The sequence below is a fragment of the Punica granatum genome, chromosome 7, assembly GCF_007655135.1.
Source record: "Punica granatum isolate Tunisia-2019 chromosome 7, ASM765513v2, whole genome shotgun sequence".
NCBI classification, from domain to species: domain Eukaryota; kingdom Viridiplantae; phylum Streptophyta; class Magnoliopsida; order Myrtales; family Lythraceae; genus Punica; species Punica granatum.
This window is the reverse complement of record NC_045133.1, coordinates 5,463,886-5,478,537: the sequence shown is the minus strand read 5'-3', so window position 1 is coordinate 5,478,537 and position 14,652 is coordinate 5,463,886. Positions and strand designations below refer to the sequence as shown.

The 14,652-nt window shown below is 39.3% G+C and overlaps 1 long non-coding RNA gene and 1 pseudogene across 1 annotated transcript; one reads left to right on the top strand and one right to left on the bottom strand.

Moving 5' to 3' along the window:
- Window positions 1–368: 368 nt before the first annotated feature.
- Window positions 369–1,171, bottom strand: LOC116212951. Its single transcript, XR_004157973.1, has 3 exons — window positions 1,055–1,171; window positions 707–834; window positions 369–621 (listed from the first exon to the last, which is right to left on the bottom strand). It is a non-coding gene; the product is annotated as an uncharacterized LOC116212951 (long non-coding RNA).
- Window positions 1,172–3,808: 2,637 nt separating this feature from the next.
- LOC116213708 lies at window positions 3,809–12,941 on the top strand (annotated as a pseudogene).
- Window positions 12,942–14,652: the final 1,711 nt, after the last annotated feature.

The window sequence follows — 14,652 nt, the reverse complement described above, 5'->3', positions numbered from 1 at the left end:
TTTTTTTTCTATTTTCATCATATTCCTTTGTTCTTTTATCTATTTCGTTCCTATATGTTTGATGATTATTGTGTTTTCGTCTTTCCGTAACTTTTTCTGCTAAATAAAAGCTTATTTGTACAAATACCTATAATAGACCATATTACCAGGCATAATCTTTTTTCTGTGTGAACCAAGCCTAACCAAAATTAATTCCGGTTCACAATGATTCACAGTCTCAAATCCATTGTCTTGTCTTCTTTAGCCCAAAATAAAAACGTCGTCTCTCTCTTTCATCTTTAATAAAACTGTGAAGATTCATTGCCTTCATCTTGGTGTTACAATCCTCATCTCCTCAATGTAAACAAATGAATGGATTTTATTTTTGATTTTTTCCCTTTTCTTTAATATAATAATAACCAGCCATCAATCTAAGATTGTTACAAAATGATCTGCAAATTTGTCACATTCGTTTTCACTCGATCAAAAGGACGTTCATTTGAGTCATGGAGCCAGCATAGAATAGGAGAGATAGAGAAGAAAAAGGATGATTGTGTTTGTGTGTTGTCTCTTCCATGATCCACTATGCAACGCCTTTCCTCTCACCCCTTTGCATCAGAAACTATTCTTCCTCTCGAATCTCTGTAAATATGTAGACTTCTATCATCGAGTTCTATATACAAAAAAGGCAACAAGACCAACGATTTATGGAGCACCAATTCCTTACCCGGGCTGCTAGAAGCAAGGGCTTGGTTAATTTTCTTTGACTCGGTCGTGAATTGGGTGGTGCTGCTACTGAGCTTGGAGATACGCTGGCCTCACCAAATTTCAATGACAAAACTCACAATTTGGTCCCTGAAAGATGTACTTTTTAAAAACACGTCCATGAAAGATATTTGTTATACTAATCGAACATGGCGTGTACAACGTTTAGTCATTTTAGTCCTTCTGTTGAAAATTGCAGTTAACCCCTTACAGAAAATGCTGATATGGGCCCGTTATCGAGTGACATGAAACGTTATAAGTTCCACGTAGGCATACTTTTTCCCAAAATACCTTAATAAAAAACACTTACTTCTCCTTCTGCTTTCGTCAACCCCAAACTGAAAGAAGGAACCCTAAAACTCAAATCCTCTCCATTGTTCTCCTCCCATCCCATCTCATTCTCCATCCACTCCAGAAACAAGCCAAGCAACAACTGTACCAGCACATGTAATAAGTAGGAGCCCCTGGATTCGTGTAAAAGACTTGGAGCAGCACTGGGACACATATGGGTCGGCCAAATTAAACCGTGTCTTCACATTGGCCACATGACAGAAGAAAAGAGAGGACACAGAAGCTACAGCAGTAAAGGCTGTGAGGAGCTGAGAAACTGATGAGAAGAGGTAGAACATCAAGAGCAAGCTGCAGGAGCTCATCATCGGCATCATGAGCTGAAGAAACGATTTTACGCACCCTTTGAGCTGAAGGCTTAGATTCAGAAGTGAACGGCCCAGATAATAACACCAGAACTGCTAACAGAAAAGAATTTATAGAACCATCGGATTGAAATCGAAAATTTTAAGCGGTTCTTTAGCTTCAAGAAGTCATCTTGTTGAGTAAGGATGGTTGCCCAGGGTAACGCAAGCCCAGAGAAGAGAAGAGGGAGGAAGAGAACTCATACGGAAAGGGAGATTACCGAACAAACCCACTGCGACAACGAGAAATCAACTGAATGAATCGGAAATGCACTCTGATACAAAACTTCAAGCTGTCGATTGATGATCGAGGTGCAGCCAAGAAGAGAACTTCAGAGGAAGAATTACTACATAGGAAGAGGTAAAGGACCGCGTTGGCGTTCCCGTGCCAGCGGATTGAATCCTCGGCTTCCGAAGCTTACGACTTCGCTCACATTGACTTGACGCCATTGTTTTTGTCGGTCCGCTTGCTCGTTATCAGACAATCACTGATTCGCAAACCTATTGTGGGCCTCGTCTCGGGAGGGGGAGGGGGAGGGGGGGAGGAGGAGGAGGAGGATGATGACGACGATGACGATCCTGATCCTCGAACCCGACATGATTTCGGACCCAGTGGATGGTGAATTCCAGGGGCGGCGGCGGACCTGTGGTGGAGAACCATGAGAAGAAGGCGAGGAGGGGACGGGAAGGGAATCGTCTGCGGTCGGGGTTTCTTCTTCGCATTAGAGTAGGCACTGCAGAACTTCGACGATGCAGGACGGGGAAGCAGAGGAGAGAGACAGTCGAGGGGGAGAGAGGGTCGCCGGAAATGGGAGCCAGATCCAAGGGAGGGAGGTTGCCGGAAATGGGGGCTCCGATCCCCCCGCCTCCCCCTCCCTCTCTCTATCAGTGGGGGCAGATCTGCCCCCTCGAGAAGATGACCAGTAATTTAAAAAAAAAAAAAATTGAAAGAATGTAAGAAGAAAACCACGTCGTCTTTGAAGGAAAATTCGCCAGCGTCGAACTTAACGTTCCAAGTCTCCATTTAACAGGCCATGTCAGCATTTTCTACCAGGAACGAGTTGTGAAAGGTAAGGGAAGGACTATCGTGTTCTAACGTTTCATTTGTAGGTCCTGATTTATCTATCGACATTCTTTCAGGGACTAATTTGTATAGCTTTGTAAAGTTCAGGGACCAAAAAGTTAGTTTTGTCAAATTTCAATATATCAAAGCTCTTCTTTCTTACTGGATGTAGGCAGAATCAGAAACAACGCATGCCCTAGCTACGATTTTTAAAGATTTTTAGGTTGCCCCAACTTCGTCTAAGAGGACAAAGTAAGCCCGTCATAGCATCATGGAAAGAAAAAGACCCAAATCAAGAGGAAATAAGAAGAATAGAAGAGATGGGGAGCGGGGAAGCTTGACGTAACGAAGAAGTGGAGAAGAGGACACAAGAGACTGAGCGGAGAGAGTTTCAGGCTCTTGCTTGTCATCATCGAAGAAAAGGTAGAAGAAGACGACTAATATGGTCATTGTTGGTTTGATAGTTGGTATGAGCCAAAACTAGAGTCATTGAACCACTCGTCAGTCTGGTTCAATAATAATAATATAAAAATTGCCATGTGTTAATTACTAATTGGCTTTCTCTGATGTAGATTACAACTTATCATTATAAACAGTAAAAGTTACAAAAGGATTTAAATAGAAAAGAAAGGAAAGGAATATGACGAAAATAGAAAAAAATAAAGAAAAATGGTGAAATTAGAAAAGTAACTAAAGGTTCAATACTAAAACTATACTTTTCCCCAAAAATTTATACAAGTAATTCTTACTTGAAAACTAGTGCTCTATCCTATGCGTTGCATGTGCAGTTTGTTAGGAGCCCTAGGACGAGTTATGAGGGTGGTGATGTATTTACTTTTAAGAACATAGATGTTGATACCTTCATAACTGTTGGGATATGTGAGTTGTTGCCTAAGAAGTATGGTAGTACCCCCACGGCCTGCCATTACAGGGACCCTTCTTTTAAGACCTTTGATTTGGCCATAAATCCCTTTGAGAGTGACATGGATGCTAGATACTTGATAGATGTATTGCAAGATCAGACTGAGCTGCATTTGTACTATGAGCATGACCACATAAATCAATCTAAAGAACTCACTAAAACATAGATTAAGGAGTTAGAGAGCATTGAGGCTGAAAGGAGGGATAGGAAGCTGCAAAGAAGGAGCAAGAAGAGCTTCAGAGGAGGCAAGAGGAAGCAAATGCAAGTGCAGTAAAAGAAAGAGAGAAACCACTGGCTGTGAAGACAAAAGGAAGCAAAGGCAAGAGGAAGCCAAGTTACAAAACAAAAGACATGTTTAAAATTACAAGTTGTGTTGAATGGGATGGGATGGAGGTTACTGATGATCATGGTGTGCAGATGCAGAGTGATCCTGAGCATCCTAAAGGTCCACCATCAAATGCACCTGTTCATATTGAGGCTGAAGAAGATAAGTTATATGATGGTTATGCAAGTATAGATTTAGAATCACTTAGAGATGAAGATGAGGAGGGAGATTATCACTTCCCAGTTTTGAATGAAAATAGGGAAATAGTTATTGGAATGGAGTTTGAGAAACTTCATGTATTTAAGAATGCAGTCAGAGATTTAAACATTTCATGGGGAAAAGAGGTTCAATTTGAAAAGAATGATAAAGTCAGAGTGCGGGCCCACTGTGTTAAGAAAGACAAAGAAGAAGGGTGCCTCTCAAAGATTTATTATGCCCTGAACAATAAATTGAACATCTTTCAGGTTATTACATATGTGAATGAGCACACTTGTGCAGAATGATAGAGAATAGGTTAGCAACAAGGGACTGGGTTGCAAAGATCAATTCCCAAGTTGTGGACCCAACCACCCAACCAAATATGACTGTACAACAAGTATTCGATTATTTCATTCACACCTACAAAGTTAAGCCAGCTGATGCAATGGTATTTATGTTCATCTCAACTAGGCAACAGATTGAAGGTAAAGACAACCAACAATATGGACAGTTGAGAGACTGTGTAGATCAATTGCTTAGGTCCAACCTAGGTTCTAGTGTATACTTGCAGGTGGCCCCTGAGACACATCATTTTCACAGACAGTATATCTACCTTGAAATATGTAAGAGATGCTTCTTGGAAGGGGCCTGCCTCTCATTGGGTTAGATAATTGTTTTCCCAAGGGCTATTATGGCGGACAAGTCTTATCTACAATCATTCAGGATGGAAACAATTCATTCTTTGTTATTGCATTTGCAGTTGTGGAAATGGAATGTAAAGATAGTAGGAAATGGTTCTTGAAGAATCTTATAGCAGATGTGGGAGATCCTGTGGAGAAGAAGTACACCTTCATCTCAAATATGCAGAAGGTCATATTAATATGTTTAATATTACCGTTTTGGTTTGTTTGAATGAATTTATATAGACCTTCAAACCATGTATCTATTTTAACTGTGCAAGGTCTGATTCTGCTTTGAATGAATTGTGCCAAAATGCACCACATAGATTTTGCTACAGGTACATTTGAGCAAACATGCAGAAAAACTGAAAACATCCAAGCTTAAGGAAAGCCTTCTAAAAATGTGCCAAGGCAACAACCGTACAGAGGTTCAAGCAGTATATGGCTCAATTAAGGATGATGTCTGCTGGTGCAGTAGACTATCTTGAGGGAGTACCACTTGACTGATGGAGCAAACATACCTGTCACACTGATTGCAAGAATGATAGCTTGACCTCCAACATGTGTGAACAGTTCAACAAAGAACTGCTCAAAGTGAGGGGCAAATCAATAATAACCCTCTGTGAAGGATTGAGAAAATACATCACAAGGAAGATGGTGAAAGAGCAAACATTGTATGCCAAAACTAGAGAATTCATATACCCCAAGGTTTAGGCAAGGTTAGAAGAATATAGGAGAGCCTCCACATGTTGGATTTCATTTTGGTCAGGGGATCCACATATGACACTGTTTGAGGTAACATGCCCCCATACTCTAAGTGTGTAGTTGATCTGAGGAAGCACACATGTTTGTGGGACTTGACGGGGTACCTTGCAAGCATGCCATTGTTGCCTTGTAATACAACAATCATGGGCTAGAGGAGTATGTGCATGAAAGCTTGAGGAAGGAAATCACTGAAAAGCCTTATGCTCCTTTCATTAATCCAATAGCTGGCCAGGATATTAGGAGACTACTCCTTATGATCCTATCATTCCTCTATAGATGAAGAAACAACCAGGAAGACCCACAAAGAAAAGGAAAAATGCTGAAGATGAGCAGAGGAAGAATGCTATAGATCAATAGGGTAACCAAACCAAGGAAATTGAATACCTTTAGATGTTCGAGGTGTAGATAGACATGCCACACTAAAAAGAAATGCAATGGACAACTAGTAAGATTTGAAGGTGGTGGTGTAGGTTTAGTTGAAGTTCCTTTTGGTGTTGGGGCATGTGAAGGTCCATTAGCTAATGTGGAAGCAGCTGAAGGTATGAGAGCTGAAGAAATGGACATGGCACATGACTCTTATCCACCCCAGCCATCTTAACCCTCTTAACCATCTAAATTAGAACCATCACAAGTACTTTTTCTTTCATATGTCAAATGCATGATATGTGAAGTAGTGTTGATTCTAATTGATTTTCTTTCAATCTTTGCTTCATGTATAGGTTCATCGTATGAACAACTTTGTCCCTGGATCCCTTTTCTCAATAATGACACCAGTTTTTTAGGCCCCTGCAATGAGACAATTAGGCCTCCCCCAATTAGGCCTCCTTCTTACACTCCCATGACAACAAAGACCATGGAGGCTACCAGTTCTAGAACTGCTGCAAGATTTGTAGTTTTTTTTTTCCATCCAAGGGGACCTCCTCCTACTCCTCTTGATCTGCTCTCTTTACATTTTGTAATTAATAGAATGAAGTTGGTTTAGTTATAGTTATATTAGGATAAATGTCATGGTTTTTGTGCAGATGATCAAAGGAATGAAGTTGGTTTAGTTATATCAATATATTGGATGTTGAACATATAACTGCTGTACATGTTAATTTGCCAAAGATCCAGTTAATTTGTACTCTAGCAAAGTAACTTGTATTCTCTTTTGTATGAACAATGTGCAAGTTATTATTAATGTTGTTATGTTTGTAATTCCATGTTATTTTGCAAAGTTTACATTCCATGTTGGTTTGGAAAGCTGCAAATTAGGTTTGTTTAACTCATACTGTGTACCAATGAGAAGGACCAAATTGATGTAACGTCCTAACTGTACAAGAGGCGCGCAAAAGAAAATACCAATAAAAGAAGGCCAAAATTAGGCAGAAGGATCAATCTAATATAACATTGGATCTATTTGATGTAGCATTTTCAATGTTGTTAGAAACATTATTGGACAGAAATAACATGAAGGACCATATTGATGTAAATTTGTAATTTGAGAGACCTTCATGATGTGATCAGGACCCAATTGTGAGCAAGTGGATTGTTAGTCAGTTGGTGTAGATTTCTCGGCAACGGTGGCTTCCTACCCCAAGCCTAATGACAAGATAAGAAGCACCAGTCTTAAGGTCCATTCCCAGCTATATCTTAGCTTATTGCTATCAACACTTTAGCTTGTGTTAATTCAATGACAGTTTCGGATTTTTTTTCGGCTATAAAGGAGGCCAATGCCTAGTACAGTGAAAGATAAATTCTAAATAACAAACAGAGGGACACAAGTAGTCGCACTAGGTATCGAATCTGCAACCTCTTGATCAACAGGTAAAGACGTGCATCACTATGCTATAACCTCTTTCTGATTGGTTTTTGACGCAACGTACATGCGAGCAACTGTCACAGATCCATTGATTCCGCAGAATATCGGAACTACGACCTTCAATCTCCTATTGATTATTCGAATTCATAGGAAACCGACATCAAACTCGAATCGAATCCGAGAATGGACGAAAGAGCACTGTAGCTCCAAAACTTTATTGATAATTCAAAAACCACTCTTTTAACCCTAGGGTTTTACAATGCTTAAATAGGATTTAAAACGCCTAAATTACACGGAAGACATAAACTTTTCCTAAGATTACAAAAACGCTCAAATAACATAAAAATGCCCATTTGAGGCCATAAACGATGGAATTCGCCCTAAATCTCGTCTTTTCACGGCCAAAGACCGTGAGTTGTGCTCTGGAGGCCGTTTCCCTTAAGACAAGGTCGTCAGAATCTATTTTTTTCGAGGTACCAATTTGCCACGTCTTCTGTTGCATCATTCTCCCATGGGTGGAGAGAATTCGCCTTTGAATTGTCATCGTCCGAGCTATCACCTTGATCTTTACGAATAGAGCGATTAATACCTTTCTGCTGCTTTCTCACTTGTCACTTGAATGCCTTCTTCTCTTTGCGAACTCTTTATCTTAATTCTTCGTACATAAAATTCCATACACATTTTAGCCAATAAACACTTTCACTGAATCTTTGCCTTCTTGATCGAGTCATGTGCACTTCGACCAACTTTGGCAACTGAATAACCTCCGAAATCGGCACCGTAAGCATCCATGCATCTTTCTTTGCATTGGAAATTTCTTCATCTAGAATATCCTCAATCTGAGCACAATAATGAAAAAGTCTATCACCTCCAATATCCTTTAATACGGATTTGTTGACAATGAACGTTGGTTTTTCTTGATCTTCATCTGGATATATATCGAAAACTGGATTGGCTTCGTCATATGATATGTCTTGGACGTGATATGTTGGCATGAAATTAAAACTTCTCATTGGTAGATGTTGATTCCATTGGTTGACTTGACTCGTAAATCAATGAGCCAGCGAATAGGATTCCTAACCTGGCTCTGATACCAACTGACGCAGCGTACACTTGAGCAATTGTCACAGATCCGTTGATTCCGCATAATATCGGAACTACGACCTTCAATCTTCTATTGATTCTTCGAATTCCTAGGAAACCGATATCAAACTCGAATCGAATCCGAGAATGGACGAAAGAGCATGGTAGCTCCAAAACTTTATTGATAATCCAAAAACCACTCTTTTAACCCTAGGGTTTTACAGTGCTTAAATAGGATTTAAAATGCCTAACTTACACGAAAGACAAACTTTTCCTAAATTTGCAAAAACGCCCAAATAACATAAAAATGCCCGTTTGAGGCTTTAAACGATGGAATTCGCTCTAAATCTTGTCTTTTCACGGCTAGGGCCGTGAGTTGTGCTCCGGAGGCTGTTTCCCTTGAGACAGGGTCGTCAGAACCTATTTTTCTCGAGGTACCGATTTGCCACGTCTTCTGCCGCATTAGTTTTGGATAGATTTAGCTTAGATATTGTATGTCAACTTGTAGGATTTCTTATTCGCGTTGTGTCATGTTTTTCAGGTTTTGTGTCAGTAACTTCACATTTTGTCCTCACAAATCGGGCCATCTTTTGTGCTCATGTAGAATGCTTCTATGTTATTTCTTGATTTTTCCCTTTGTGATATTTCGAGTTCATGATCAATTTAGCAACAGAAATTAGAGCCATCTATCAGTTTTGTGCTTTTGGAAAGCGTTCATATTTCCTATTGGATTTTCTCAGGTTCAAGGAGGTGGAAATGCGGCCAATGCCTGGTCTTGTGCGGCTCGTTTGGGTTTAAACCCAAGACTCATTTCGAAAGGTCGTATCTTCTGCTCAGTAGAACTCTCTTCTTCCTGCTGGTTTTATTGGAAGCTCCAAGAATCAATGCAAACTTTGTTCTTTGCTGCAAAGTTTTGACTTTTTGGCGAATTTTTGTGCTGCAAAGAGTATCTTGGAAGAACTAGAAGCTGATGGTGTAGATACTTCCTTCTACGTGGTAGGCCTCGGATTTCAAAGGAATGGATTTCCACTTAAGTCATTACCCATTCTAATAGTTTCTTTCAAGTGGCTATCATAATTTGCACCTTTTGCTCAAAGAATTTTTTTTTTTAATCTGGTAATGAAGAGGAATTCTCCGTCGAATGGGAATTTCAAATTTTGTCTGATGTGGTTGCCTTGTTCCAGGTCTCCAAGGAGGGTAATTCACCATTTACCTATATCATTGTTGACAATGAAAAGTGAGCAGCTTTTTCTTATAAGCTCTCTGTTTCCTATTTGATTATCTTTTCATCCGTGCCTGAGCCTCTCCAATGCCTTCAACTAATGTGTTAAATTCCATTAATAGGAAATGTTGCTTGCCAGTTTACCTTCTTTTGGGAATTTAAATTTGAAATTTGGGTTTGATTTTAGAATCGTGATTTTGATTTTAACTCTACTCACTACAAAACAAAAACACACGTTTCCTAAGTCAAATTTATAATATCATCTTATTTGTTTTTCCACAATCAAAATCAAAATCAAAATCAAAATTACTTTAACTCTGAAATCAAACGCCCCCTAAATGCTTTGAATATTAAAATTGAAATGATGTTCAATTCAGTTTTCAGCTGAATTTCCATGGTCCGCTCAAAAATGCCAACACTGTCTGTCTTCACTTCCTAATCAGGAAAACAAGAACCCGTATACATACCCCTGGATATCCTCCCATGGTACCAACTGACCTTTCTCAGTCAAGTCTGGTATCTGCACCCGAAGAGGCAAGGGTCGTCTACTTTGATGGAAGGTTGCTTGAAACTGCTTTAATTGTACCTCAAGAGGTAATCGCATTATAACTGACTCCCATTTAAATTGGTAATTTGGCTAGTTGTAGACCTACTTTTATGGAGTCATGTGGATGATAGAATGATATGTTAATTTGCAATATTTGAGCTATAACGATTGATACATAATCTTAAGAATCAGATCATGTTTTGTACAAACTTAAGTTGGGTGAGTACTCATGGTCTCTTTAATATGCGGGAGTAGTGCTTTTTCCTCGCTTCACTTATGGGAATAGAAAACCTTCATCTGAACTTTGTGGGAAGTAAGCAGCATTGTGTTTCTGGGAGAGCAGGCCACTCGCAGGAATATACCAATACTAATGGATGCAGAAAGGATAAGAGAAGGTTTGGACAGTCTTCTCCACTTAGCGGGCAAGATAATAAATCTTTCATCGATCACGTATCACAAGTCATCCATAAAATGCTTTTTGAGAAGAAAACTGTTTTTGTACTTCAATATGTCCCACTTTCAACTATAGCCATTTCAAACAAATGTCTCTTTTGGATATTTCTTGTTTTACAGGAGTGGACTCGAGCTCCGTCTATTGCAAGCTCACTTGTTTCTATGATGCTTAGACTGCCAAAACTGAAATTCGCCATTGTTACCTTGGGCGAAGAAAGGATGCGTAATGCTAAAGAGTAGTAGTGATGGTGAGTTTAATTGCTCAATTATGCCCTTTCTCCTGAGTAGGTATGATGTGCAAGTATTTATCAGTCCATACAAGCTATTTTACACAATAAAGAATCGAATTTTCCCTTTTGTTTCAATTACAGTCCGTCATCGAGCAGAAGAAGCTGATGTGGACAACTTGCTGGAAATTCTGAAACAGCAGAAAGATGATAGCATGACCATTCCAACATGTGTTGCATCGGTATATTATTAGTTTGATTTTTTAAAACTTTTTATTGCTTTACCTCTTTATGATGCCCAAGTATCTTTACTATTATACCAATAATATTTCTTTTCCTCCTTTTGTAATTTCTTTAGTCGGTGACAAAGTTAAGAGCTGACGGGATAGGGACCGTTAGCGGAAGGTTACTATTGGGAACAGCTGAGAAAATTCCGCCAACAGAACTCGTTGATACAGCCGGTGCAGTGGATGCATTTATAGGCACTACTCTATACGGAGATCCTTTCATTATTTTCTTAGAAGGTTCTTGCCGCTTTAGTTGAATGAGCTAAGAAGTCATAAGTTCTTCAGACTTGCGAAATAATTAGATGTCATGAATTAATCCTTTTTCCTTGGCTAACTGTTGGTCCAGTAGACATTCTGCTAAAATACAATTTCCGCAGAAGAGGCAAAGTCTAAAGGTAGAGGGAAAGAATGTCTGTAAACTGGTTTTTGCTAATATATATGGTGTGGCTGCTGTACCACTGATTCAACTGAATTCTTAGATTCGAACAATCCGTCGTTGTTTGTGAGCAGCTGTAGCATTGGGCAAAAGGAAAAAGGAAAACCAAAAGACAAGTTAAACCCTAACCATTTTCTTAGGTTTGTTTTGCCAGGATGACCTGGGTCCCCATTGGGCTTGGTATTGAATATTGAAATTGTTAAGGGGCCGTTTGGATTCAGAGTTAAAGTTACTTTGATTTTGATTTTGATTTTGATCGTGGAAAAGGACAAATGTGATGTGATTATAAATTTGACTTGGGAAACGTGTGTTTTTGTTGTGTAGTGTGTTGAGTTAAAGTTACAGTTAAAGTTAAAATCAATGCACTGTGAATCCAAACGGGTTAAATTCTAGAGGCAACTAGAACCGTCTGCTTTAAAAGGTTAATCTTATCCGAATCTGCCGTAGTTTGTTATTTATTCATCACTTCAAAAAATTGAAATAGATTTATGTTCCATTGTGCTTTTTGGCCAGAAACTTAATCGAACTGGCTTTTCAACCATTCAAGTTGACTAAAAAAACCAGAACTAAGCAAAACACTGGTTCTTTTAGGTTCCGCTTATCCGGGGATAATCCAATTTCTGCATATTCTTGGCATAGAAAACCAAACCAAATCAGAATAGAGTTCTGTACAGTTTAATTTAAAAGACCAAACAGAACTGAACCATGCCCACCTCCATAATGAGGCTCCTTTTAAGGATTCCCTCAATAGCCCGAGGATGATTCATGCCTTTTGCTTAGAAGTTATAATTATTTCGTGTACATTAAATTTTTGAGGTTATGAGTACCCAGTACCTTATCCTGTTTGTAATCTCCGGCGAATTTAGCTTTAGTGGTATTTCTCAAAAACTATCAATTAAATGAATTGCTTGATATTGGTTTTCTTCTCGTTTTTGTTATTCGTAGCTATATGCGCCAGCATGCCACCTGAGAGGATGCTGCCCTTTGCTGCTCAAGTGGTGAGTCCACTGAAGGTTTCAACAAGAGGACTTTGTCAACTTGTAAATTTCTTTGATATCTTTGTTCTTTGCTGGTTTCAGGCGGCTGCAAACTGCCGAGCTCTGGGGGCTCGGACTAGTCTCCCGTACCGCACAGATCCACGCCCTGCGCCTTTCCTAAGTGAAACAAAATTGACCCGAAAATGGTCTTTTTGGACAAGCAAGGAAGAAAGACCGAGGAAAAGAGGACCAACTTTCTCTTTCCATTACCTCAGTGCTCGGAATGTCAGGAAGTCGGGACAGGATTGAAGTCTCAACCTCTCTCGTAACACCTCTCTCTCTCTGTCATTTCTTTAGTCCCTTTCAAATTATGTCATAGATTTTGGCCCAGCGACTAAAATATGGTTCATGAAGTCTTTGGTACCTTATCACGGTATTGATTCCTCTGCTATTATTACACGAACAAAACAAAATTAGTGGAGCTCGGTTGGTAATCAGTTGTCTCTTTTCTTTCTTTTATTATTCCTCTGCTATTATTTTAGTGAATCTGCATATTTTAGGTGGATAGGACATTATGAAGGGAATAATAATAATAATAATAATAATAATAAGAAAGACTCTAGTCTAAACCTAATGGATTGGCCCCATGGTTAAATGGTGCAATTCCTTTGGTAAAAACTCAAGTTTGAGCAACCACATAGTAATGCAGGTCTCAACTGTTACACGGCCTGATGTTAGCAGAGTGTTTATGTGGGCTGTTGGGATTATTTGGGCGAAACGCAAATACCCATCCTTATTAGGAAAAAAAGGGGAAAAAATTAATAAAATCTCGGGTCTTATTTGCTTGCATTTCTAAATTTGTGTCCCTTTGACCCTTGAAGTTGTTGCAGTATTAGTAGACTTGCAATAGCTGCCTTATCTTCCTAGTCTCGGTCAATATTAAAATACAGTCTTAGGGCGAGTGGTCCTACCTAATTCAATGATTATAATTAGGGGTGATCGGTTCCGGGTACCCTGTATTTTTCATAATACCCGAACCCTACCCTGTAAGGGACAGGTTCCAAGATTTTGGAACCGGGCCCTACCCTGTTGAATTATGAAACCGGAACCTATATTATACCACAGGTTCCGGGTACCCTGTTGAAACCTATAAATTTTTTTCTCCCACTAAATAAAATCGAAAATATCACATACATAATCAGTAATCACGACGAATAGAATATCAACAAAAATTAGATTAATCGACAATAATAAAATAATAATATATCTCATCAATCCATTGACAAAATTGAACATCCATAATACGATCTCATACAACAAAGTGTCTATGTTCTGATTCATTAGAGGAGAGAGTAACTTTATTTTTTTTCTCTTTTTTTAATAAATAACCGGTTCCAGGTACCCTGTAGGCAGGAACCGGAACCGGAACAAATTTTCACAGGTTCCTAATTTTAATACCCAGAACTTACCCTATTTTCAATATGAGCTACCCGGACCCTACCCGTTAGGGTAGGTTCCAACCGGTTCCGGGTATACCCGGTACCCGTGCACACCCCTAATTAGAATAATGAAGAAGGGAGAGGTCTTCAAAAAAACCTATATTCCCACTTTCCTTTATTTTATGGATCAATGCTGAGATTAGACCATGCCTTTCTAGTTGGCCACTCCCCTCTGCTCATCTCCACGGTGGAGTACCCAACTTGCCCAAAAAAAAGCCGATTCTTTTTATATTACTGACACCCGGAGCCAGCTTACCTTGAATTCTGGGCAAGACAGTCTGACGCAGCGAACACGCAAGTAACCCGTCACAGACCTGTTGATTTGCGCACGAATATCGGAACTACGACCTTCTACTACTTGTTGATTCTACGAATACCAGGAAATAAGTATCAAACTCGAATCGAATCCGAGATTGGACAAAGAGCACGAAAGCTCTGAACTTTATTCACTGATCAAAAGACAACCCCCTTACCCCTAGGGTTTTACAATGCTTAAATAGAATTAAAAACGCCTAAATTGCACGAAAGACATGAACTTTTCCTAAAATTACACCCAATTAACATAAAAATGTCCGTTTGAGGTCTTAAACGATGGAATTCTGCCAAAATCTCGTTTTTTTACAACCAAAGGCTATGAGTTTTGCTCCGGATGCCGTTTTCCTCGAGACAGAGTCGTCATAACCTATTTTTATCGAAATACCAATTTACCACCTCTTCTGCCACATCATTCT